The sequence below is a fragment of the Ascaphus truei genome, chromosome 4, assembly GCF_040206685.1.
Source record: "Ascaphus truei isolate aAscTru1 chromosome 4, aAscTru1.hap1, whole genome shotgun sequence".
NCBI classification, from domain to species: Eukaryota; Metazoa; Chordata; class Amphibia; order Anura; family Ascaphidae; genus Ascaphus; species Ascaphus truei.
This window is the reverse complement of record NC_134486.1, coordinates 72,586,554-72,613,606: the sequence shown is the minus strand read 5'-3', so window position 1 is coordinate 72,613,606 and position 27,053 is coordinate 72,586,554. Positions and strand designations below refer to the sequence as shown.

The window sequence follows — 27,053 nt, the reverse complement described above, 5'->3', positions numbered from 1 at the left end:
TAATTGTGGCTTAAATACATATATCACTACATACTTTAAAAAAAAGTAAATAAATAAATAATAATTAAAAATTAAAAAAAATACAAAATATCTATATATCTATATATCTATATATATAGATATATACACACAGTCATGTGAAAAAGAAAGTACACCCTCTTTGAATTCCATGGTTTTACATATCAGGACATAATAACAATCATCTGTTCCTTAGCAGGTCTAAAAATTAGGTAAAAACAACCTCAGATGAACAACATTATATAATATACATTATATAATATACAAATATGTAATACATATAAAAATACCCCCCCCAAAAAACATATACAAAATACTTCCACATCCCCAATACATATATAAAGTGCCCCAACCCCCCCCACTATATAGAAAAAATACCCCAACCCCCCTAATACATAGGAAAAATACCCCAACCCCCCCATGCATAGATAAAATACCCAACCTCCCCCCCCAATACATAGAAAAAATACACCCCAATACATATAAAAATCAGACTTACCTTGGGGATGGTCTCAGGTCAGACCCAGTGGCTGCGGGGGGGTCTGTGGCTGTGGGATGGGAGAGGGCCTGTGGCTGCGGTGGACCAGTGGCTGTGGAAGGGCTGTTGCTGCGGGAGGGCCGGTGGTTGTTGCAGGGGGGCCAGTGCATGCGGGGGGGCTGGTGGCTGCAGAAGGGCAGTTGGCCGTGGGGGAGGGGGAGCTGGTGGACTGCGGGGGGTAGGGGTTGCTACGGGAGGGCCCATGGCTGTGGGAAGGGGGGTGGATTGGTGGCTTCAGGGGGCGTTGCTGCGAAGGGGGGGTCGTTGCTGCGGGAGGGCCGGTGGCTACGGGGGGGCGATGACTGCGGGGCACCCGGCGGCAGGTCACAGCACTTTCTGCTGGTCCCGGCTCTCCCCCACTACAGGCTTCTCCCTCACTGTCTGATGCTGACGTCACGTGCGCCGGGTCTCCCTCTCAGGCCGGCGTGCCGGAAACTTAGCCCAGCTGACTTCTGGTGCTGACGTCAGTAACAGACACGTCGGCGTGGGACAGAGAGTGAGGGGAAAGCCTGCAGTGGGGGAGAGCCGGGACCGGCAGCAAGTGCTGTGACCCGCAGCCACCCTGCATGTCCGGTATTACCTTTCATTTTATAACGGACGCAGGAGCAAAATACCAGGCTGTCCGGTTGAAAACTCTAATTCCAGGAGGTTTTGAGGAGGGGATCTCACACGTAAGTAGTACTCTTACAAGAAATGTATTTAAAGAAACCTACAGTACACTACTGCTGCAAGTAGTCTCTATTTGCAGGACTAGGAAGAGACCTGAGTGCACTGCTGGTGATCTCTAGATTAATGGATCTGGATCTGCAACCAGGCAGGGTAAAAGGCTTCAAAAGGGAGATGAGCCACTATTAGTCTCTTGGTGAGAGGTACGGACAATTACTAATTTCTGTATGCTGAAAACCTGTCCTCTTGTAGCTTAAGAACTGCGCCTCTTTACGAATGCTGTGATTCATATAAAGAAGATCATCTGTTAATACATATTCAAAAGTTCCTGGCGCCCTGTCCTCTTATTTTTAATCTTCATCATGAGCCAGCGCGGATCCTCAACACCGAGATGAACCAGGTAACCACTGAGCACCCACAAACACCTTTAAACAGCAATCATGTTTAAAAGACATTATGGGACTGTTATATCCCTCCTTTTCACTGTACACCTATCCTTCATGCTGGGGTGGGGGGGGGGGCGGTTGGGAGGGGGGAGAGATAGAGGCGTTACACGAGTTAATAAAAAAAGGTGACCGATTGAGCATTTTCTTTTAAGTCAAAGATTGTTCTGATTCAAAAAGCTAATAAAGAAGGAAAAAGTATTCCCCACCCTTGTTGAAAACATTATAGAATACAGTGCAACGTTTTAAAATGATCTTTCATTGCCAGCTCAAGCAAGATTGTTGTCTTTAAATCGCCAGTCCTTTATTCATGAGCAAAGCAAGCTTGTACAGTATAATGTAGAAATTCTATTTTTATTTCTAATCACTTAGCAAATCATTTTGGTATTAACACCAGTTCCCATTCTCTTTCTTTCCTGATTGCAACCCTGGTCTACATCATTCTCAGTTCCCAAGCAACGTTTCACCACCCCTTATCTTTAGACTAGTTTCCCACTGTCAAACTGTGTTTTTCTAGGAAGAAAGCACCAGCAGAGATGGGAAATGTTGCTTAACACTGCCTTGCCCTTTAGCATTACTATCACCCTTGGGGGAGGGGGGAGGGGGGTCTTTTAACACTTTAAAAGTCATGTAAAAAAACGTTTTTGTGCAATATTCCCGGTGACGAAAGTAAAGGATTTCATGCAAACTACATTTTATTTTTATTGTGCACAGCAAATAAAAATATCACTTGTGAGCACATTCACATGTCTCAGACGGGTCTGTAACCTTGCTTTTCCCCATGATATATTAGCATACAGTACTTCCACTGCACTGTATTAGGCGGCGGCCATAGTGCATGCGGCATGATCAAAACCATTAAATCAATCAGGCTGGCCATACTGCGCGCGATGTAGCGCTTGGAACCGAGACAGGATTATGACGAGACAACTTTTTTTTTTACATTTTAAGTGCCACGGCCGCGTCACTTTAGAGTTTGAGCCAACCAGCACGAACCAGCCTGGTGATGTCATGGACACGACTTCCCGAAGCGAGCGCCTCCGAGTCCACAGTTCGCTCAGGCGCCTCCTTGCGCTCCACCGCACCTGCACTATGTCCGATGCCTTACTGTATCATATTATGCTGACTGTTTATTTATAATGACTGCAATAACATGATGCCCACTACTCCTTTAATACAACATCCAGGCCAAACACCAGTTAGGTCACTAACAAACTATTATCCCTAGTTGACTCCCATTTACACCAGTGCACATCCACAAACAGTTTCCACCGCATGTTGCACAACGCTAAATACTTAAAGGAAAGAAACTCAAGGTCAACTATCTGAACAGCTATGTGTCTTTTCAATCCGGCTGCAGCAGACAACCACAGATCTACTGTAGTTACATGTATGCCATTGTCTATAAACAGAGGAAATGAGGGAAGGAAAAGCAGTGAGAGGGGTGAAAGGCAGTGCAGGGAGGGGGTGGTTGGGTTATCTGACATTAAGATTGAAGGCAATCTTTTTATGTAAACTCAAAGCTAGGGTAGCATATGGTCTAGTATACCCATAACTGGTACCACTTATGTCAAGCAATGCTTCATTCCTTGAGTGTTTATAGCTCTCCTACCTTGTTCTTCCCTGCAAGAGTCTGGGTGCGAAGTGTCATAACGACATAATGAATAAAACCATATTGCACTGTTTATCAAAGCAGCATTTCAGTAAATCATAGTTTTGCATGTTGCTTTGCATGGAAAATAGGAGAAAATCAATTGTTGCTGCTTACAGAAAGATGTGTATGTATGGCTGTAACTACACGTTTCTAGTACTTACTTTATTCAAACACACCAGCAACAAGATTAAAAACCTTTATGTTCAAGGATTATTTTATGTGCTCACCTCTTTAAATGTGTTTATTCAATTTCAGACTGAAGTGAAACTTAAATAGGACTTAACAAATCAGGTTTACATTTAGTCTTTATCAAGAGGTTATATATTCACTAGGCACAGCCAAAAACATGTTGACACAGTTGCACATAAAACTATGCTGAACCATTTTAATATGCTGATCACATTAGTGCACAAAAATATTTTTTCACTTTGCAAAAAAGCCAGACTGTTTACATGCTTAAGTGGCTAGAGACTATACTGCATGTGTGTGGTCGAACATCTCAGTATCACAACTATGAATAAAAAAAGCAATATGCCACATTTGAACTTTTGCAGCAACATAAGTGGTGAAGCACTCAATATGCATGGCAGCTAGCAGACTTCCTTAAATGGGAATTTTAAAAAGAGAAGGTTTTTTTTTAAATATAACTACACAATACTATGGCAAAGATGCCAAATGCAACTAGACAGCATCGTCTGAGAATAACTGAATTGCTGTAATAACTCAAATGCGAATTTATTGCTCACGTCTTAAAGTAGCAATAACCCCCATTTGTAGTTTTTTTTTTTTTAGCATTGGATGCACAGCTCTGGGACTCCCCACCCCCCCCCCCCCATTCCCGATCAAAAGAGAATTGGATGGCACTCTACTTACGTTTTTTTTCAATTGGGGGTGGCTATGTGTCTGCGAAGCGATTAAATGGATGCAAATCCCTGAAGCCCAGTGGCACTCGAGTGGTGCCAGGCTTCCCCCACCGAAAAGGTTAGGTTTTCTTTGGTGCTCCAGGAGGTTCTTTGGACTATCCAATAAAGGGTATTGACATTTCTCACAAATGTGAATCTCTAAGTTCCAGAAGGATACAAATAACAATTGAATTTCTGCTGCACTCACCTATTCCTCTGTCTTTTTCATATTTCAGGTGCTTGTGATTTGGGCAGAACCTCACACCTCTGCCCATCAAGAGTTTGAATAAAAGTAGTATCACCGCCGTACTCATCTTCATTGTATTTTATTGTACTGACTCGATTGCACAACGTTTCGGGGCTATATCCTCTTCGTCAGCTGCCCAAATTATGTCACACACTAATGTAATACTACTTTTTATCTAAGTTCCAGAAAGAGGGAGTGAGAAGAGTCTAACACACCTTAAATCAGGCCTGCACAACACGCGGCCCGCCTGCACTCATTGTGCGGCCCGCGGTGGCTTTCCCCGTCCTCCTCCCTACCGAGCCTGCTCTCCCTCCCGCGATCCCGCATTCACCACGCCCGCGAGCCCGCTCTCCACCTTCTTTCCCGCCCGCGAGCCCGCTCTCCCCCTCCTCCCACGAGCCTGCTCTCCGGACTGCACGCTCTATGCGTGTGGCACTTCCTGTGCCCACTGCTTGCGAGTGTGCTAGTCCAGCATGCTCTGCTCCCGTGATGTGAGGTGTAGGGGGGAGAGTGAGGTGAGGTGCAGGGGGGGTGAGGTGTAGTGAGGTGCAGGGGGGTGATGTGAGGTGCAGGGGGGGGGGAAGGTGAGGTGTAGGGTGGTGATGTGAGGTGCAGGGGGGAGAGTGAGGTGAGGTGCAGGGGGGGTGAGGTGTAGTGAGGTGCAGGGGGGTGATGTGAGGTGCAGGGGGGATGAGGTGTAGTGGGGTGATGTGAGGTGAGGTGCAGGGGGGGTGATGTAAGGTCTGCAGGGGGGTTTTGTATGTTATGTGGAGGGGAAGTATTGTGTATGGGTGAGGGGGAGAGATGGGGGTGTGAGATAGAGGGTGAGTCTCGCAAAAGTTGATGATGAGGGGTGCAGGGGGAGATATGAGGATGAGGGGTGCTGGGGGAGATATATGAAGATGAGGAGGGGTGCTGGGGCAGATATATGAGGATGATGAGGGGTGCTGGGGGAGATTGATGAGGGGTGCTGGAGGAGATGTGAGGATGATGAGAGGTGCTGGGGGAGATGATGAGATTTTACCCGTGCGGCCCGAATCTGTTTTCCTTGGAGCAGTTCGACCCTTCTCGCTTTACAAGTTGCGCAAGCCTGCCTTAAAACTATTCCTTCAGGACGTGATTGCCCTGCTAGATGATAAGGTTTCCATCAAGTTTGCAAGTGCAACTTGGGGTTCTTGTGTTCTAATTGTGAACAGTAAAGTTCTGGGCCAAAGATGTGATGTTAAATAAAAATTACAAGCATTACTTATAAGTATCTGATCAATATGCACAGTCATCTATGGTCAAATCACTGCAATTGGGCTATGTTTAGAAGCATTATTTATTACATGGTGAAGGAAAATTATGAAAATACTGCATGAAAATAAAAACTTGAGTCAACCATAATGATTTTAGACTTACAGTAGCTAGGTTCTAAACTACTTTAATCATTTCACTGACCATGTAATTAATAGGCACTAGGTTGGAAATTGGATGTCTAGACTCTATCCACATACTGACATATTTGACCTCTCCAAAGTGATGAAAATAAAGCAATTTACCCTGACAAATTTTGTGATGTAGCTGAATTTCTATTTAAAAAAAATCTAATTAACGCCAATACAGCATGACTTTGCAAAGTGCAATTAAACTGGCAGGTTGCTAGATTACATCATTGTAAAATCTTCCAGGAAAACGTTTTTCTTCGTAGAAATATGGATACAAACCGTTTTCATGGAAAATCCGACATTATGATTATCTTTTTTTTTTTTTTTTTTTTTTTTTAAAGCTTAGTCGTTGCAAGTTTGGGACTGCTAATATAAGTCTGTAAGAAAAGCAATATGGATATTTGTGATTTTTTTTTTCTTTTTTTTAAATGATCTTTCATGTTTTTAGTTAAAATTTAATGAAACACAAAATTGTAAAAACAACCATCAAAATTGCAGAAGACTACTTTAACTTTATTTTAACGCCAATATGTGACATGTTGCCAAGTGTGACTGGCGCCGAAGGAATGCTGGGAATGATATAAACCTGGATTATTTGAACTACTGTTCCTGTGTGTGTTGCTTTATATATACAGTATACACTGGCGACACACTTTATTGAAGTGTGGCCAGTTCCGCAAGCCGGGAGATTTCCCGGCTTGCAAGTGGCATCCCCTCGGCGTGCCGCGCGTCACCGATGCGCGGTCACGCGTCATCGGGTGCCTGCGCCCCCTGCACGCGCGTCCAGGGCTCCCCGAGGGAGCCCTGGTGTCCCGCGATGTGGGGGACGGCGGCAGGGGGTTCCGGGGGACCCGGCGGACCAGGAGAGGAGAGGGGGAAGCCGCGATCGGCGGGCCTCTCCTCCGCTGCTTCGGCGCGCGCCCGGCACCCTCCGGCGCGCGCCAGGTAACTGCTGCGGCCGAGAACGGGCAAATGCTCGAATAAACTCGGCCGCAGCAGTATCTCATCAGCTGTGCACTCTAATAAAGATACAGACTGCCTGACCCAGGGATGGCCATATCCAGCACTCAAGGTCAACCAACAGGTCAGGTTTTCAGGATATGCAGCTTCAGCATAGGTGGCTCAATCAGCGGCTCAGTTGTTAACTGAGACACTTATTGAGCCACCTGTGCTGAAGCAGGAAAATCTTGAAAACCTGATCTGTTGGTGGCGCTTGAGGATTAAGGTTGGCAATCCCTGGTCTAACCAATTTTTAACAATAAAATGCTAAGCCCAGCAAAAAAACTCTACCAATTTATCAAACCCAATAATAATATGGATTGGAACATGCCTACTTAAATAAAAAAACATGTGGCAAGCAAATGAATCTCAGTGTTCTTATTTTGCTCCAATTGATAAGGACGGTATTACATTGAATGGTAGAGTGCTTGAGCGTTTTCAAAATGCCAAACTAGAGATCTTTAACATTTCGATTTCAGTAATATTGTTTCCAAAGTTTCACAATCAATAAAATAACATGGATGCTAGTCTCTAGTCTAGACTGACACATTCTCGGTCTAAAGGATTGGCAGTTTTCTTCATGTCGAATATTATAAAGCCAATACTTTAGGTAATCAGATTCTTAGGGCCTTATTCTATCATTGCCCAAAGCAGCCGTTTGGGGATTTTTGGCCTATAATGTCCCGTTCAAGTCACAAACCTCCAATGCCATGAGAGATGGAAGGGAAAGGTTTAACGCTCTCTTACCATACGTATATCTAATGTCCTGTGCTACAGAATGAGATTATGGTCATAAAGATATACATTCACATTTGAGTGATAACCCCAATTGGAGAAATAAACATTCTGCTGAAAAAAGGTGGCATATCGGACTAATTTCAGAAAGTGTAACAGTGATGATTCGACACCACCTCACAAAAGCTCTCATTAAACACAATGTGTGTGGAACTTCCAAACTGGCACGATCACATTTTATTGAATAAACCCCTAGATGTCAACGCAAAAGTGGGCCAATTCTGGGGTAAAACAATTAAACCAGATTTACGAAAACAATTTATTTTACTTATATCTGTAGCATCAACACGCATAGCATATACAGTACAAACTGTTTACTGGTTAGAGAGCCTGGTTCTGAACTAATTTTCGAAGTATGTCCCCAGCAAAACTCATGAAGCTATGTAGGCTCTTCCAACAACCCATTTCAAACAGATAAGATGCTTATAAAAATAACAAAAATATTTGTATTTATATAATTTAGCGCTTTTCTCTTAATGGGAATCAAAGCGCTTGTCAACTACAAAAGAAAAATATTTAAAACTATAAAAGAAACCAAACAAAAGATACAAATATAGACTGTAACAAAATACAGAATGGAAAGGCTAGTATTAAATGTTATTACTGTCTTAATACAGTGTTAGTACAGTATTTAGTTACCAAAGGCTTAAAAAGTGGCATTGTAATATGATGATTCATGTACTTGTTAACACATGGTTCAATCAGTGCAAACACCACTAGAAAATGGTGAGGATTTAATATACTGTTTACATGTATGCATGAGATTATTGAAATTGGAAGAATGCCCTCATGATGTTCACTAAACATAAGGACTGGCACCCTTGTGATGTTCCGTTCAAGGCCTTTATGCTCTCTGCGGAAGGACGATCTTTGAATGGAAAGGAAGCAAACCTCCACTCCTGAAGTCATGACCACGTGATTGAAAATGATACTGGAATGCCAGTGCGACTTTGGTGACACGGGACGTTCTGCCACCACATGGTTTAACATTTATTCAAAGTAGCCTGCTGCTAACATTCAGGCTTGGGCAATAACAAAAAAATTCCCATGAAAACTATATTAAAAAATACATTTGTGGTAACAGTTATTTATTGCGATATTTTTCCAATAGAAAAAAACCCCCAATTAACTGTTTTAATATCAATACATGCTTCCGTAATAAATGTTAAAAATGCAAATTGGAAGGCATTTCGTTTTAAGATTACAAAGGAAAATGTTTTTATTTTTTTAATTATAATGTTTAATGTATAAAACACCCATACCCCCTTGTCTCTTAGGGATGGGGGAAGGAATTAAGAGGCACAAACACAAGCGACAGTGATCCTCGGGGGAAAGACCAGCCCTACTCTATGTATGGTTGGTGAGAGGTGCTAAGATCCCATTTATATTGGCAGCGTTGCCTTCTTTGAAGTTGCCACGTCTTAAACTGAACGTCCCTATTTGTCCTTAAAGCGTTGATGACTTCCACAGCCGATGTTCATACCGCGCAAATAAATTGCAATATCACCTTATTTCTATCATATCTGCATTTGGTCTACTACCAACGCTCTGCTTAGTTAAAGCTTGCTTTAAAATCTAACCATTTAGTATATTTTATGTGAGATGAGAAATATGCAAGATTAATCTCTAAACACGTTACACTGGAACAGAGACCTATTGAGATGTAAATACATTAAAAAGTAGTAAGCCAGCACATATTCCACAGAAAACCTAAGGGGATTTCTGGCTTGGGTTTTTATGCAGTATTCCTACATTTTATGTGGTGGTAAAACACTACTGCAGCTTTGAACAATATATGTGCAGCCATCATTTTTACATTTCACACTTCATTTGGAAGAAAAATGAATATCTTCATTCCTACTTTTGCAATTTCTTTTTTTTTTAAATGAATTTCAGGAACTTGTAATCAACAATTTGGAGTTCAAAAGTCATGCTAAGAATAGTCTTAAAATACATCTAGGACCATATTTACTAAGCGGTGCTTGCTTCTTCAATAGAGATTTTCTGTCACCAGAAGACGTAAATGGGACATAAGGGGTCTTCCTGCGTCAGAAAGTGTCCTATAGAGGAGCACCATTTAGTAAATATAGCCCCAAGTCTGTTGGATTGTCAGTTGTTGGGATCAAAGTGCACTATTATTATTCACTTACATGTACACAGTAATATATTTAGAACAAAAACTGGCAAGTAAACCTGAAGTCCAATAGCACAAATGCTGGGACTTTCCCTCTACGGAAATTCTTTTGTTTATACGAAATAACAAAAGTCGTATTGAAGATATTTAAAATAGTTCTAACCGGTCAATAATTCGAAGCAATAAGAAAAACAGAATTGATGCAGCGCACAGCCAAACAGAGATACCGGGCAAAAAATACCTTCAAAACCATCATTTTATTTAAGCCATGTATAGATATATATATATATATATAACAAAAGGAATAACGTGCGCAGATAAAAAATATTAGTAATTAATAAAATAATAGCCAATTTGCTATTTCTATATAAAGTTGCCGTTTCATACTTCACTATTGTGGCCCTTTTATCATTCTCTTTAGGATAAAAGAAAATTGGGACTTGGTTACTATTCCGAACACCTTCCGTGACACATTGTGTATTATTTTATTAATTACTGATATTTTTATCTAACCTGAGTGTGAGGTTAGGAATTCTGAGGCAGCGTTAAATTATCTATATTTAATTACTTATTTTGATATCGTTGCACATCCATTTTTTACACGTATATAGCAAAAGGTGGCACTGTGTGCTCATTTGCATGTCATTTCCCAGAATTCCTTGCTGCAGTGGAAACACTGTGTGCTGGGTGATAATGGTGAAAGGCAGGGTTGCTGACCTGTCTAAGACATGCAACTGAGCAAACAGTAATATTTCCATTTGCTATATATATATATATATATATATATATATATATATATATATATATATATATATATATATATATATTTTAATTACAATAGGCCTCTAACAGAATTATATAGATCTGATGTTTTTGACACTATCTGACCTCTACAATTCATACAGTAGCTAATGCGTATGCCACATAATCAACAAAGAGACACTTGAGAACTTTAATTATTTTGACTAAAAATAAAAATGGGACTCTAGTTTGTTTTTTTCACGGTTTGAATTGACTATAATTGCGACCATCTGACACATATGTATCAATACCCGTTGACATAATCAGCTACACACCAGCAATAAGGTGCAAGATTATACATTTAAATAAATCATACAGCCATATGTACAAGCCCAGTCCCACTGACTAGGAAACAAATTTCGTTTTTAAGAAAATTGCTTTCAATTTTCATCGTTCATTCTGACCCCATATTTTCTTTCAGAAAATCAGTGCTGTACAATAATATTTGTAGTGGTCCTTCAAAATGGTGGCTCTAGTGAGGTTTATGATAGCTGTAGCATTATTTTGTCACAAAGATACTTAAACCGGCATCTAATGTAAGCAATATGTATTGTATGACTTGTATATGCCATGCTATTTATCATATTACTGCTGGGTATGAGTTTGTTCATATTAGTATTTAAGGAATTAAAGGACGGATGCTTTTAATATATTTTGTGCAAACACATGTTGCCAAGTAGGACTCTATCAAAAGCTCGAATTGTTTTAGATGAGCAAAGTAACTCACTCTAAGCTTAGGATAACCATTAGTGGAATTGTACACAGTAATCTTTCTTAAACCGTAAAATACTAAATTATAAACCCCACAAATGTCAATATGCTTCATATCAGTTTGTCTCTGGTTCCAAACCCCACATTAGGGGTTTTTGTGCACATCACATAACCATCCAGTTTGTGGTACAATTAAGAGAAGCCCATTTAAACTTATTCTGGATGCAAAATGCATGTATAAAAGCTGCAATACGGGTTTCACTTAAGTTTTATTACAGGATTGAAGCAGGGGGTTTTCTGAGCTGGATTACGTTCATTTCAGCCCCGGGGACTATCTGCTTCCAGAGATACTTACCTCTGTAGTGGTGATGGTATCTCTGCAGTCAGAGAAACTGTGCGCCTAACATAAAGGAGGCATTCAAATTATTGGCGTCATGCGGGCCAATGGGAAGCTGTGACGTCACCCGGTGCGGCTTCCTAATGGACCGTTTGACGGGAACATTTAATTTGAAGAGAGATATCGGCACCTCCTCAGGAGGAAAGAATCTCTGGAAGCAGGGGGTCACTGGAGCTGAAATCAACAGCTCAGATCCGGGGACCCCCTGCTACAATCCTGTAATAAAAACATTATATATATATATATATATATATATATATATATATATATATATAAATGAAAAAAGGTCCGCAGCACTCTCTGGTAAGTATCCAATGTAAAAAAGGTTTATTGCATCAAATTAACATCAGGGGTGAAGTACAGGAAAAAATTGTGCAAGCCCCTGACATAGGATTGGGAGGTCCGAAACGTTGCTCCATTTTTTCCTGTACTTCACCCCTGATGTTAATTTGATGCAATAAACGTTTTTTACATTGGATACTTACCAGAGAGTGCTGCGGACCTTTTTTTCCTTTATCGATCGCTTTATTTTTGTTAAATAAATCATGACACGTGTAATATGTCATGTGTTGTTGTTCATCTGAGGATGTATTTACCTAATTTTAAGACCTGCTAAGGAACAAATGATTGTTATTATGTCCGGATATGTAAAACCATAGAATTCAAAGAGGGTGTACTTTCTTTTTCACATGACTGTATATAACATATTGCTGCCACATGAAGCAGAACATTACCAGATATTGAAATGATGCATTAATGCAATGCTATGTATTGAAATAGCACACAAAACACGCAGAAAAAGTGATATAAATCCATATCAATGCAACAAGCCCTTTTTTTTTTTTTTTAAATAAATCTTGAGCTTAAAAGTTGTTCAGTTTAAACAAGACACTCTGTGCATTCTGACATTTTTTAGACATCTATGGAAAACAGCATAATAAAAAGGCAGTAAAGACTATCTTTTCCCAGGGTGTTGGGAATAGTAACGATCAGTACAGGATAATGTCATCCAACATCTAAGGATAATAATTATCCTTGGTTAAATTTACTGAGTTCAAGAAGGCTTTGAGGCTTTAGTAAAATGCCTGTGCTCCTGAGAGAGACAAAACGAAGCTTGGTACTGATAACAATGTCTTCACCAAAGAATGTATGGTATTTCTCAAGGTAACAGTTTACAAAAAAAATCTGTTTCAACTAACTTATATAAAAAATACATTTGAATAATCCCAAACTAGTAAACATTCACTTTAATAATGATCATAAAGTTTAGAACGCTATCAACTTTTAGTCTAATATATATATATATACTGAGTTAAGTTATGGTGAGTAAAAAAAGTGACAAAAACCCTCCACAGCAAAGCAAATATGCAAATGTAAATACAACTGTATGCTCATCTGCATGTCTTAGGCAGGTCTGCAACCCCGCCTTTCCCCATTATCACCCAGCACACAGCACTTCCACTGCAGCAAGGGATTCTGGGAAATGACATTCAAATGAGCACACAGTGCCACTTTTTGCTTCAAAACCCATTTTTAACATGGTTCCCTATAGGCTTAAGCTTGCTGCATGTCACAGCTTTGAGCACAGCCAGGGTTAAGGTGCATACCCAGAAAACCACCCACAGACAGCTGTTTCGACCTTGATGGGTCTCATCAGTGTGGGGTTGATTAACTGGGTATGCAAAGAAGCTAAAGGATGGGCCAACCATAATACTGTGCAAATACTGTGTGCTCATTTGCATGTCATTTCCCAGAATCCCTTGCTGCAGTGGAAGTGCTGTGTGCTGGGTGATAATGGGGAAAGGCTGTGTTGCAGACCTGCCTAAGACATGCAGATGAGCATACAGTTGTATTTACATTTGCATATATATATATATATATATATATATATATATATATATATATATATAAATACATATATACAGTGTTCGACAATCCTATACATTTACACGCCCGGGGCGTGTGGATTTAACCCCCGGGCGAGTAAATATTGGCCCAAGCAGCACACGTGTTTGTTTTTTAAAATTTCCCTGCTCCTGCTGGCTGAAAAAAAAAAAAAAAATCCCCCTACCTGATAGCTGATTGGCGCGCGCTCCTAGGCTTTGTGGGCGTACGGCCAGGCTCTATATGAGCCCGCCCCCAACGAGCGGCCATTCTTTCTGGCCGGAAATATGTTAGAGAGTAAGTACTCTCTAAGGCCGAGTCCATAGAAGGACGGGCCGCGCTGAGCCGTGCGGACGCTCAGCGCTGAGCCCCTGCATCCTCAATGAGGATGCCTTGAGAGGGGGCTCACGCGAGCGTCCGCAGGCGTGCTGAGGCTTTGGAATTTTCAGCCGACAGCCAAGCTGTTTTTCGGCGTGCTGTCGGCTGAAAACATCCAATCAGCCTGAAGCAGCGTCAACGTCACGGTGCCGTGACGTCGGCGCCGTGACGTTGACGTCAGTGCGTCGTGGGCGATTGGCCCAGCGACGTCACTGCCCCACCTCCAACCACCTCCCCCCGGCTCCCTTCGTGCACGCGGCTCGGAACTCCTCACCCCTCTATGGCCCCAGCCTAATCCTCCATTCTGAGGCCCCTCTGCTCCTCCCCTGCCTCCTAGGTGTTCCCCCTTAATCCCCGCTTCTCTCCCCGGTCCCCGCGCCACTTCCCACCGATACCCGCGCCACTTCCTGCTTCCCACCGATACCCACGCCGCGGGGCGGGTGATGGTAGTGGGGGTGTTCTCCCCCTTCTCTCCCCGGTTCCCGCGCCACTTCCTGCATCCCCCCATACCCGCGCGGGGCGGAGGTATTCCCCTTAATCCCCGCTTCCCACCGATACCCGCGCCACTTCCTGCTTCCCCCCGATCCCCGCGCGGGGCGGAGGTGTTCCCCTTAATCCCCGCTTCCCACCGATACCCGCGCCACTTCCTGCTTCCCCCCGATCCCCGCGCGGGGCGGAGGTATTCCCCTTAATCCCCGCTTCCCACCACTACCCGCGCCACTTCCTGCTTCCCCCCGATCCCCGCGCGGGGCGGAGGTGTTCCCCCTTAATCGCCGCTTCCCACCGATACCCGCGCCACTTCCTGCTTCCCCCCGATCCCCGCTCGGGGCTTGAGATGGTAGTGGGGGTGTTCCCCCCTTACCTCCTTGGTCTCCGCTTCCCCACGGTCCCGTGGCTGTCCGCGCAGGGCAGGAGATGGTCGCGGGGGGGCGAGCGGGGCAGTGGTGGTGCTCGGCCGCGCGGCCTTTCCTCTTCCCCCTGTCGTGTGTGTGTGCATGGGAGAGTGTGTGTGTGTGTGCGCGTGTGTGTATGGGAGAGTGTGTGTGTGTGTGTACATGGGAGAGTGTGTGTGCATGGGAGAGTATGTGTGTGTGCATGGGAGAGTGTGTGTGTGCATGTGTGCATGGGAGTGTGTGTGTGTGCATGGGAGAGTGTGTGTGTGTGTATGCATGCATGGGAGAGTGTGTGTGTGTATGGGAGAGTGTGTGTGTGTGTGTGTGTGGGAGAGTGCGTATGTGAGTGTGTATGCGCATGGGAGAGTGTGTGTGTGTGTGTGTGTATGGGAGAGTGTGTGTGTGTGTGTGTGTATGGGAGAGTGTGTGTGTGTATGCATGCATGGGAGAGTGTGTGTGTGTGTGTGTGTGTGTGTGTGTGTGTGTGTATGCATGCATGGGAGAGTGTGTGTGTGTGTGTGTAGGATACGAGAAGTGTCACGTCACCCCGTCACCCAATCACCCCGTCACCCAATCAACCCCCCTGTCTCTCGCCCTCTGTCTCCATCCCTCTCTCCATCCCTCTAACCCTCTCTCTCTCCCCCTCTCTCACCCCCACTCTCTCTCTCTCAACCCCTATCTCTCTCTCTCTCACCCCCTCTCTCACGCTCTCTCACCCCCTCTCTCTCTCACCCCCTCTCTGTGTCTGTCTCACACTCTGTTTCTGGATCTCTTATTTACCCTATATATCTTAACTGCCCTATACTACACCGAAATAACCTACACTGCTTTCTTCCAGATCTGACTCAAGCTTCACACGGGAGACATCGGAACCCCCCCTAACCCAGAAGACAGGTAGGGAACACATCCCCTCCAATGTATAACATTGCGGGAATAAGGGTACCTGGACATTGAGGGACTGCGGATCAGGTAAGATCCCAGGCGGGATTGCTGCTTTAGATATTGTGAAGCGGGACGTCCAGACACTGGTTAAGAGGTTCAGGAAACTAGTCATTCACACCTGGCTTTTATTTCTAGATCCGACATTTACACACACACACACACACACGTAACAAGGACAAATTGTAGTATAATGTAATACAATAAATACATTTATGTCAAAAACGAATGTTGTTCTGACTAGGAAATTATTAAATGTATTTTATTTATATATTTTATTTTAAGGCAGGTTGGGGGCGGGACTAGGGTCGAGTAGATTTTTTGGTTGGGCGAGTAGATTTTTGGGTGATTTGTCGAACACTGTATATATATATATATATATATATATATATATATATATACACACAAAAACAAATAGTAGCGCTAGTACGTTAATTATAAATGATGTAATGTGCAAAAAGTGTGCTAAGAGTGAATTATATAGAAGGTAATTATAATAATGTAATACGTGAATAATGTGGGATAAATAGGTAATTAAGGCACAGGGACAGTCTGTACGGAGGAGGCAAAGCTTCTATATGGTCAAGCCTGACCACAGTGATAATAACAAAAAACAGAAAAAAGAAGCACCAGTTCCGTAAATATAAAGTAATGCGTAAAAACCCAGAGTGCTCAAAAGGACCAATGTTCAACTGGTGTGATTAAAAAGCAATCAATATCAGATAGTAGCAGGGTGCAGCAATAGGCAAGTGACATATAAGGGGATGGTAAGGCGAGGGAGCAGGAGATTGTAAGGGAGGAAAACAACCAGTTGGAATATCAGTAGATTCAATAGCAATCCATATAGCCGATAAGAACCCAGTATAAAACAATAGTCACCAACTAGAGAATGACCCTTCTCAAATGTAAAGTCAGTGTACTGTTGGCAGACCTGGTAGAGCACGGCGCTAAATACCTCGACGTGCGGTCTGATTGGGCTGGTGTATCCTGATGTTAGTGAGAATACTTTCCTACTACGGCTTAAACGGAGCTCCCGTGTGTCAAACCTCAGTTAGAGGTGAAAAACTTCCTGCGTGTCAGACCTCGTTTTGGCACCGGATGCGTGGTTCAAACGGGTGCCTCTATCCCCAGAGCGTAATCGCGTCACTGCGTTGCTGCATCACGACGCGTTTCGTCACTCAGGGTGACTTTCTCAAGGACAGGATTACATACATACATATATATATATATGTATATGTCTATATATATATATATATATATATATATATATATATATATATATATATACATACATACATACATATATACACATGAAGGTCAGTCAGCACACTGTAGTAGAAAAGGTTGTAATAGCAGATGCTAGTCCCATAGAGAATAAGTATGATACGAACCAATCAAAAGACCAGTAAAGAGACAGCAGACCGCACGGGGTTAATCCAAAAATCTATATTCACAACATGAAATACACGTAAGCCAACGTTTCGGTCCCACAGAGAGACCTTCCTCACGGCCCTGAGGAAGGTCTCTCTGTGGGACCGAAACGTTGGTTTACGTGTATTTCATGTTGTGAATATAGATTTTTGGATTAACCCCGTGCGGTCTGCTGTCTCTTTACTGGTTTTTGGATTGGTTCATATCATACATACACATATATATATATATGTGTAGCCAGGGTCCCTGCGGTCCCCCTGACTCCCGGTTCTCTTCCCCCGTACGTCCAGCTTCACGGGTGCGCTGCGGGGGTGAGCGCATCACCGGGGGCTCACGGTGGCAGCTGCGGCAGGGCGCCGCCATGTTTGGTGTGTCCGCGCATGTGCGGAGTGTCGCGCGTGCGCAGAAGGTGTTCGGCGGCCATGTTGGGGTTGGCGCGAGGTTCGAGCATGTGCAGTCAGTGTGTGGAGTCCCGGCGGCCATTACAGATTGCGCAGGAGCAGATTGTGCTCGCGGCGGCAATTACAGCTTCGCACATGCGCAGTGGAGATCGTGCACGCGGCCCCCATAGCAAGGAGCTCTCCAAGAGACTACAACTACCAGCAGCCCCAGGGGCTGGAGCACAGGTGACTCATTACAGCCAATTGTTCTAGGATTCCTGCAACATACATATAGATACATTGTTGTGTGTAGAGTCTGTGAGGAGTTGAAGCTGGGAGTGAGACAGGGGAGGTTGTGTGTGCAGGGGTCAGGGACCCAGTGCACTAGGCCCGTAATCCCCTAGGCCCAGCTAGGTTGGAGCTGCTACAGGGACATGCCCTAGCTAGGGAAGGGATCCCCTTAACAGTCAAGTGTATTCTAAAATAGTCAGGGACACAGCTGTGTGCACGTGGCCTGACAAGTTTGGTCTGGGAACAGACCTCTTCAGGAAAGAGACTGTCTTCATGGTTGGAGCATCCGGCGGGACAACATCCCACGCGGAGGCAGATTCATCGCGGGATCAGCGGATCCTTTGTGAAGTTTCATCATACCTGTGTGGACACATCCAGCAGGTACAGTCACCAAGTGCACCACCATTACCGGTATCAAACAGGCACTTATCACGCCTAAGGGGTGGGTTGCAGAACACTTGGGACTTTGGGGTACTGTGGACACGATGTGAGGTACAGGGTGTGGGATTATAGTGAGGTGTGTGGATAGTTGGGTCTTTAGTGGGTAGAGTGATAAGATATTACCATAGTCATTACATTAGAGCGTTAAGAGATATTTTATGTTCAGTAAAGCCCTTTTCTATTTTACCAAGCTGTGTGGTTCATTGTAAGAGTGTCCTGTCAGGGGCTGCTCCCACTCTGCTGGGATCTCTCACAGGTGGAGGCGCTGCACCATATAGTAGTAAGAGTGATTCACCCCAGGCTCCCAGCGGCGGAGGCTTAGGCTCCTGCGAGCCAAACAGGTAAAAGGGCAGCACCGGTAGCTAATTACAGTAACCACCCCCTGATCTCACTTAGGGGTGGGGGAAACAGGGCTACATAAATATATATATATATATATATATATATATATATATATTATACATATATATATTTAGTTAAGTTATGGTGGGTAAAAAAAGTGACAAAAACCCTCCACAGCAAAGCATATAGCAAATGGAAATATTACAGTATGCTCATTTGCATGTCTTAGGCAGGTCTGCAACCCCGCCTTCACCATTATCACCCAGCACACAGCACTTCCACTGCAGCAAGGGATTCTGGGAAATTACATGCAAATGAGCACACAGTGCCACCTTTTGCTTCAAAACCATTAACATGGTCCCCTATAGGCTTAAGCTTGCTGCATGGTCACAGCTTTGAGCACGTCATTTGCATGTCATTTCCCAGAATCCCTTGCTGCAGTGGAAGTGCTGGGTTATAATGGTGAAAAGCGGGGTTGCAGACCTGTCTAAGACATGCAAATGAGCATACAGTAATATTTCCATTTGCTATATATATACAGTGTTCGACAATTAATGATAATCACACGCCCGTGGTGTGTGGATTTAGGCCGCTGGCGAGTCGTTCTGGGGCTCTATTAATTTTCCCCTTCTCGCGCCAACATTTTCAATTTTTTTAAAAATAAATAAATAATTCCTCTCGATCAACGACCGAGATCCCCTGAGGCTCCCAAGATGGCCGCCGACGCACGTGGACCGCCTGCAGGGATGCCGGGGGCGGGGCTTTAAAATGCCTGGCCGCAGGGGATTGGATGGGATGCCGGGGGTGGGTCTTTGACAAAAAAACCCAGTCACAGGGGCGGTCACGTGGCTTCCCGCTCTCCCCTGCCTTCCATCCCCCGGCTCCTCTTCCCTCGGCACCCTGGTTCTGCCTCCCTCCGGCTCTTTGGCCCTCCTTCTGGTTCCCGGCACTCCTTCCCCAGGCACCCCGGCACTCCCTCCCCCGGCTCTCCCTCCCCCGGCTCTCCCTCGGCACCCCGGTTCTGCCTCCCTCCGGTTCCCCGGCTCCTCCTCCCTCGGCACCCCGGTTCTGCCGCTCCCCGGCCCTCCCTCCGGTCCCGGCCCTCCCTCCCCCCAGCTCGCTCTCCCCACCCAGAGCCCGCTCACAGCCGATCGCTAGCAGTGCGGCACCTGCTGCTAGTGAGCGCTTGCCTCCGCTGAAGCAGCCGCCTCCGCCGAACCCGCAGCTACCTGAGGTAAGGATACAGAGGGGGGCGGATGGGATATGCAGAGGGGGGGGGCGGATGGGAGATGCAGAGGGGGGGGGTGGATGGGAGATGTAGAGGGGGGGGCGGAGGGGAGATGCAGAGGAGGGGGGCGGATGGGAGATTCAGATGGGGGGGGCGGATGGGAGATGCAGAGGGGGGGGGGGGCGGATGGGAGATGCAGAGGGGGGGAGATGGGAGATGCAGGGGGGGGAGAGAAAGAGATGGGAGATGCAGGGGGGGAGAGAAAGAGATGGGAGATGCAGGGGGGGAGAGAAAGAGATGGGAGATGCAGGGGGGGAGAGAAAGAGATGGGAGATGCAGGGGGGGAGAGAAAGAGATGGGAGATGCAGGGGGGAGAGAAAGAGATGGGAGATGCAGGGGGGAGAGAAAGAGATGGGAGATGCAGGGGGGGAGAGAAAGAGATGGGAGATGCAGAGGGGGGAGAGAAAGAGATGGGAGATGCAGGGGGGGAGAGAAAGAGATGGGAGATGCAGGGGGGGAGAGAAAGAGATGGGAGATGCAGGGGGGGGGGGAGAAAGAGATGGGAGATGCAAGAGGGGAGAGAAAGAGATGGGAGATGCAGGGGGGAGAGAAAGAGATGGGAGATGCAGGGGGGAGAGAGAAAGAGATGGGAGATGCAGGGGGGTAGAGAGATGGGAGATGCAGGGGGGTAGAGAGATGGGAGATGGGAGATGCAGGGGGGGGGGGGGGGAGAGAAAGAGGTGGGAGATGCACCCAATCACCCCGCCACCCAATCACCCTGCCACCCAATCAATCCCTCTCACCCCCTATCTCTCTCACCCCCTCTCTCTCTCTCTCTCACCCCCTCTCTCTCTCTCTCTCTCACCCCCTCTATCTCTCTCTCACCCCCTCTCTCTCTCTCTCTCACCCCCCTCTCTCTCTCACCCCCTTCTCTCTCTCTCTCACCCCTCCTCTCTCTCTCACCCCTCCTCTCTCTCTCACCCCTCCTCTCTCTCACCCCTCCTCTCTCTCTCACCCCCTATCTCTCTCTCTCAACCCCTCTCTCTCACCCCCTCTTTCTCTCTCACCCCCTCTTTCTCTCTCTCACCCCCTCTTTCTCTCTCACCCCCTCTTTCTCTCTCTCTCACCCCCTCTCTCTGTGTCTGTGTCACACTCTGTTTCTGGATCTCTTATTTACCCTATATATCTTAACTGCCCTATACAGTTACACCGAAATAACCTATACTGCTTTCTTCCAGATCTGACTCAAGCTTCACACGGAAGACATCGGAATCCCCCCTAACCCAGAAGACGGGTAAGAAACACCTCCCCTCCAATGTATAACATTGCGGGAATGAGGGTACCTGGACATTGAGGGACTGCGGATCAGGTAAGATCCCAAGTGGGATTGCTGCTTTAGATATTGTGAAGCGGGGACGTCCAGACACTGGTTAAGGACACACACACACACATAACAAGGACTAATTGTAGTATAATGTAATACAATAAATACATTTATGTCAAAAACGAATGTTGTTCTGACTAGGAATTTATTAAATGTACTGTATTTTATTTTTATATTTTATTTTAAAGCGCGGTTGGGGGCGGGACTAGGTGGCGAGTAGATTTTTTGGTTGGGTGAGTAGATTTTTGGGTGATTTGTCGAACACTGTATATATATATATATATATATATATATATATATATATATATATATAAAAATGATGGGTGTAACGAAACATCAGACTATAAACCAAGAAAAAAGGGAATATATACTTAACAGAAGTCGAGGTGCACGCAGATGGACAGGGAACACCAGCCAGTCCATAGATACACAGCAAAAAAAGAGGTCTGCAGCACACTCAAATGAAGAATGGTAATTTAATAAAACATCAGGCAACCAACATGCTCCAGAGCAACGTACATTTCGGACCAACAAGGTCCTTTCTCAAGCTCTCTATATATCATAATATAATGTGCATACAGTATATGTATGTATAGAAAAAAATTGAATGGCAGCAGATTAGTAATTTATATTCCTAGACAAAAAAGGAGAAAAAAAAAAAAAACACCAGGTAATCTAGAATAATTTCCTAAATAACGCCATATGCTGATATTACGAAATAATGTTATAAAACTTTAATTTTGTGCATGCTAGGAAGCTGGTAACTGAAAGACTTTCTTTTGAATCCAAATACTGTATGTTATAGACTCTGAAAACATAATTCAAACATGTTTGTTTATTGTAAAAAAAAAAAAACCCTGTAAAACTCATCCATTAGATCGTTTATAGGTGTTTAAAACATGTTTATTATGTGCAAAACTTTAAAAGATCCTGTCACTCATTTTTGTCACAATTGTCATCTTATTAGCAGACATTAACTCTTCAAGTAACACTGATAAGCGGGTAGATAAAACCTCTCTGTCCTCCAAGTAACTTTCAATTATCAAGTTTATAGATAAGCTAAACACACAAAAACAAGGTGCCTCAATGCTTTTTTTTGACAAGGGAAATCTTGCTCTATCCACCACAATAAAGCAACCAAAGCCACAAACTTGGCATTTTTAGCTACATTAAAACATTTATAAACCAAACATTCTTCAACAACCACTTATGCAGTTTAAAAGAAAACAGAGAAGCAATAAAAACTTCTATACATAATGGGGCCTATTTAGAGTTCACTGAAAATTCGCAATGTAATGCAGCGCTGAGACGCAAAGCACAATTTAAAGCAAGGCGAGCTTTTTGAGCACCAATATGTTGAAATACAAAAATATAGGAGATATGCAATAAAGATGTGGAAATTAAGTTGAACTATGCCAGTTTTAAAGAGTTGAATTCAGGTATGTAACCAACTGGTCTGCCTGAAAGTCGAAAACACAGACTCAAGCAAGATGTACAGCAATTAAGAAAGTGAACAAGAATGCACCAATGCCAGGAGAGGGTGCATTTCTCTATAGTAACTAGAAGAGGGTTTATCTTTTAGTCCCAAATATCAAATAAAAAGAAAACAACAAATCTATGCAAATACTGAGCTAATCTTCTAAACAAGTCCCTTTGTTTTTCGATTTAAACCGATTCTTACCCCAACATAACCTGGATTTTAATAATAAATGACACTAACAGGACTTCTGGAATTTACACTGAATCCCCTATATCAACTGTCTGGCAGACCTTTGCATATGTGCAGCCTGTGGCTACCGCCCTCCTCCTCCTTCCGAATCGCACGAGTCGGACATCACCAACGTGAAAACACCAATAATTAAACATTTTTACAAGATTCAACATTACGTTAGTGGGTTACTATGAAAAAGGGAAATTGGCCTTCTATTTCAGTTTCTACAAGCCCTCCATAGCAGCCAAGGACACCTGGCATAACTCCTCCTCATAGCTGGGATAGGACAAGAATTCTGACTTGGGTATAAAAGAGACGTGGCTCCTGGACTGGTCAGTTACCACCATAAGCTATGAAGAGAGCACAGAGACACAAACATACTGTACAAAACAGGAGGACAGGAAGTATTCTGCCTTGGAGAACTTGAACAGAGTGTCTCCTTTTTCTTCATATTCCTCCGTGGCATATCCCAGAGCATTAACGAACGTTGGGTGGGAGAACCATCCCTGGCTGCAGGGACTACTGCATGGAGAACCTTTCTGCTAAATTTAGCATCTGCTGAGGCCTGCAGATCCAGATGATAAAGCTTTGAAAAAATATGTAAGGAAGTCCATGTAGCTGACCTGCGTATTCTCTGCCCTTGGTGCCACCATTGTTCTGGTGCAATGGACCTGGATTCCATATGCTTACAGGTGGCCGACTTGATCAATCTAGATATTGAAGAAACAAAGGCTGCTTGACCTTTCCTGGAACCTTTGAACAGGACAAATAAATGCAAAATCTTTCTGAAATATTTGGTTTTCTGTACATTCAAATTATGCAATATCTTTTTTTTTTTTTTCATTAGCTGGATTAGGACAGACGCAAGGAACTATATCCTGGTTCAGATGAAGTGTATAGATACCATCGTTCATCTGAACAGATGTACTGACTGCATGACAATCTTATCCTGAAGAACTTTAAAATAGGGCTGTTAGCACAATAAGGCCTATAACTCTCCAATGTGCTGTAGTGATTGCTGTTAAAAATACGACTTTGATAGTAAGCAACTTTATAGACATACAGTAGTACCCTGATCAAATGCAAAAGCCAACTGCAGTGAAGAAAAGCCACTTAGTCTTGCACTCTGTATCCAGTTGTATAAAGAAATAAGGAGAACAATTACTAGGTGATGTACTTTGTAACCAATTGAATAATAATACTGAAGCAGCATTTAATTAAAACTCCTTTTTGTTTGTTTTTAATAAATCAGTTGTGTAGTATTAAATACTTACTGCATTGCTCCACCCTCCCCTCCCCCCCCCCCACACTCTTTATGGCAAATAAAAAGAAAACAACAAATCTATGCAAATACAGAGCTAATCTTCTAAACAAGTCCCTTTGTTTTCGATTTAAACTGATTCTTACCCCAACATTAATCCTGGATTTTAATAATAAATGACACGAACAGGACTTCTGGAATTTACACTGAAGCCCCTATATCAACTTAATAATTTTTAATGTATGAAGCTTCCTTGGGTTGCTATAGCAACCATTTAGAAAGCCACACTACTTCCTCAATTGAAAGAGGCAGCCATAAAGCGTGCCCAGGGAAGCAGGATCTTGTCGATCGATCACAGGAGAATGGATCGATCGGCAGCTTAGATAATCGCACTGCCATAAAGGCAAGGAACTGCTGCATTAATTAAAACCCCCCAAAAATTGGACAAGAGCAAATGCCTCTTGAATCTTCATTTATTAACAATGTAAAATGAATAACATATTTTAAAACCAAATATTCCAGTCTCTTATATACGCCCTATTGCAATTAACTTTAAGAATATAGATTATAACCCTATACTAATATATAATGTAGTCAATTATTGACTGATACAAACCCACCTTTATCTATAAGGTTATTATTATTAGATCTTGCTTTCTAAAAACATTCTGGGGGGCCTGACAAAGGGCGATTATGATCCCATTCTCTTCAACTGAGGAAAGTTTAAGTGTTGCTGTTAACGCAGAAGATTGCATGCGGAAACATGTTCCATGTGGTGATCCCTCGGATCCGTAAAAGATCCATTTTCCAGTGGAATGGGATTTAGGCCATAGCTGCATCCACCTTTGGTAAAACATTCCAACGTTTACAGCTCACTTCATTAAATGGGTACATGTGTAAGAAATTTTTTGTCAAAGCAGATCTTCTACCCAGTGAAGCCCATTCTACATTGGTTCCATTTTTTATTGGTTCTGTTGATCCAGCACTCTCATCCCTTCCTTTGCATCCTCAATGTAAAGGATCTCCCTCATAAACATGATCAAACTTATCAATTTAATCTAATTTAAAAGATCCTGAATCTTCATTGATCTCACCCTCTTTTGATGAGGAACATTCACCATGCTCGAAAAAACTTCCGTGATCCTTAAATTCCCGCATACTGTTGTAATCTAAATCCACCCAAGTCTGTGATCTGGAATGCTTAAGCAAAGTCTTCATCCAGACCTTCCACCTCCACCAACTTCTTCACACAGTCACTACATAATTGTGTGTGGCTAGATGTTGGCAGCTTCTGATCACCCGCTCCTTAAGACACCTGTAGCAACATTAAAGCATCAAATACCTTCATGATCAACGCCTCTAGTTCCACAGTGGTCATTTCTGCAGTGATGTCACTACATCCTGCGGCAAAAATTACATCACCGGCCATGCCGCCGAAGACGCGATAACCATGCAGGATAATTGAGCGATTCCACAGGAGAAACGTCCGAGCCATAGGCCTGCTGCGCTGGCTGTTTGACACCACAGATTAAGGCTCTCTTGAAGAAAGGTAAGTAAATCCACTACAATGCAAGCCCACCACCAATATGTGTGAAACCAGGCGGCCAGACAATCCTCTGAGGGTGGGGGAGGTACAGGCCATTGGTGGGGTGGCTAGTCTGACATAAGGGATGGTGGAAAGAGGGATTCATAACACTGATGTGGAACACGGTGACCTGAGAGCAGCCTGACAAAACAACCATTATGCCAGCAAAAGCTCAAGGCAACAGCTCGTTTCGCACGCTAAGGTAGGACAAGAACCCACCAGCAAGGGAACCACACCTTCTTTATACCAGTCACAATTTGCATCCTACCAGATAGGGGAGGAATTATCCCAGGTGTATTTTGCTGCCATGGAAGATGCTGAAAATATAATTTCTTATTCTCACCTCTCCAAGTTCCCAACACAATATACTTTTGGAGAGCTTTCTGAAATACTTATCAAACGTAAACTTCACGGAAAGTAAAAAATAAATTAGTGATGCCATTTGAAATGGATGGAAAGAGCAAAAATAAACCAAACTATGAAAGCACCAACAATAACTGGACAGCAGCAGCGTAATTCATAGGATATATGACCTTTATGTATATAAATCTTGCATGGCATATAAAACTACACATCACTCATTTTTCTATCTTAAATGTACATTATTTCTATTTAAACAGCTCAGGCAACTTCATATTTACCAAATATATCTTCCTTTATTTGTATATACTGTATATTCCCCAATTGTGGTCTAGTGGCAATGAAACTGCATTGGGAAAACCAATTGGAAGCCCAGTGTCAGATCACAAGCCATGGGTGTGATGGTGAAGAGGTAACCAGGCTCACTAATAAAGGTTAAGCCCGTTTGGTTACCTCTGATCCATGTTTTGGGGTTCAGGAGTGTCAGCTCTTGGATCCAACTGTTGTAAAAGCATTACCTGTAATTATGCGACAATACAAAATTTTTACGCTTTTACCTTTCCAGGGATGCCAGCAAGCAGGGATTGCTGTGGTATGAGTTTCAGGGGGTGGGTGGGCGTACAGAGAAAGTGTTGTCAGATTGTGTCTATCTAGTCAGGGCCCAGAGTTGCTGGTTGCCCTAAAAATGTAGCCAGGAATCTGGTCGGATGCCTGGATGCATGTAGACCCATTATCTCGGTAATATTTCCCCTTGAAAATGCTTGCGCAACTCACCACTAGGGGCCGCTGCTTCAGCACAGCCCAGAAAGGTAA

At 43.8% G+C, this 27,053-nt stretch overlaps 1 protein-coding gene across 2 annotated transcripts in view; it reads right to left on the bottom strand.

Moving 5' to 3' along the window:
• The window catches only part of SLX4IP (SLX4 interacting protein), a 191,545-nt gene that overhangs the window by 108,603 nt on the left and 55,889 nt on the right, over nucleotides 1–27,053 (bottom strand). The window lies entirely within an intron of this gene.